General features: G+C 42.6%; 1 protein-coding gene across 2 annotated transcripts in view; it reads right to left on the bottom strand.

Moving 5' to 3' along the window:
* Nucleotides 1–1501, bottom strand: part of ECD (ecdysoneless cell cycle regulator) — a 42190-nt gene that overhangs the window by 2041 nt on the left and 38648 nt on the right. The window lies entirely within an intron of this gene.

The raw sequence follows: 1501 nt of genomic DNA, 5'->3' as shown, positions 1-1501 counted from the left end.
TTAATATTTAAGACGTTGCTTTAGATAAATCTAGTGTATGGTTTCTATTAGATTTTGACAATGCTGAAAGTGATTATAGTTTTCAATGTGGTTTAGATCTGTGGTCTCCAACCACTGGGCTGCAGGCCAGAAATGGTCCATGGCCTATTAGGAACCAGGCCACATAGGAGGAGGTGAGTGGCGGGTGAGCAAGCAAAGCTTTGTCTGTATTTATAGCCACTCCCCATTGCCTGCATCACTGCCTGAGCTCTGCTTCCCTTCGGATAAATGGTGGCATTACCGTGTTTCCCCCCAAATAAGGCACTGTCTTATATTTATTTTTTCTCAAGAAGACACACTAAGGCTTGTTTTCAGGGGATGTTTTCTCTCCGCACCAAAATTCATGGCATGAGTATGCAGCATATCTGCATCACTAGGTCTTATTATTGGGGTAGGGCTTATATTTAACAAATGCATAGAAATCCTGCTAGGGTTTATTTTTTGGGTAGGTCTTATTTTCGGGGAAACATGGTAGATTCTCATGGGAGTGGGAACCCTGCTTTAAACTGCACATGTGAGGGATCTAAGTTGTGCCTTACATATGAGAATCTAATGCCTGACGTCTGAGGTGCAGCTGAGGTGGTGAAGCTAGTGCTGGGGAGCAGCAGCTCCAAATACAGATGATCATTAGCAGAGAGTTTGACTGCACAGAGACTATAATAAATCAATTGCTTGCAGGCTCATATCAAAGCTATCCTCCCACCCTGTCCACAGAAAATTATCCTCCATGAAACTGGTCCCTTTTGCCAAAAGGTTAGGGACTGCTGATTTAGATGATAAAAGCAAGGGGAATTAACAGTAAGGGCCTATTATAGGTTTTGCTATTGTCTTATTTGGTTCTTATGTTAATTCTATGACATGAGGATTACTAGTTAATAGATATATTCACAGTGCATGGCTGAACTGGATTTCAAACCTAACCCATAAGACCCTAGGGTCCATGTCTTTTCCATAATGGTTCTGTCTAGGGTTAGACAGTGGTGGCATAAAAACTAGGATGAAAAAATAAATGGAAGGTGAATTCTAAATCTGACTCTAGAGAAATATATACAACAAACTTGAAAGTTATTTGGATATTTAAGACCCTCTTTCTCTTGGCTCGGTGCCAGTAGTACAGTGGTTACAGCATCAGCCACATACACTCAGGGTGGCTGGTCTGAACTTGACCTGGGTCAGGTAAACAACAATGACAACTGCAACAATAAATTGTTGTGGGTGCCTGTAGTCTCAGTTACATGGGAGGCTGAGGCAAGAGAATCGCTTAAACCCAAGAGTTGAAGGTTGCTGTGAGCTATGACGTCACGGCACTCTACCCAGGGCAACATAGCGTGAGACTCTGTCTCAAAAAAAAAAAAAGACCCTTTTCTTTTTTTTGTTTTTTTTTTGAGACAGAGCCTCAAGCTGTTGCCCTGGGTAGAGTGCCACGGCATCACAGCTCACAGCAACCTCCAACTCCTGGGCT

The sequence above is a fragment of the Otolemur garnettii genome, unplaced genomic scaffold (assembly GCF_000181295.1).
Source record: "Otolemur garnettii isolate 467f Iridium unplaced genomic scaffold, OtoGar3 scaffold00008, whole genome shotgun sequence".
NCBI classification, from domain to species: domain Eukaryota; kingdom Metazoa; phylum Chordata; class Mammalia; order Primates; family Galagidae; genus Otolemur; species Otolemur garnettii.
The sequence above is the reverse complement of the archived record's forward strand: the minus strand, read 5'-3'. Positions and strand labels throughout refer to the sequence as shown.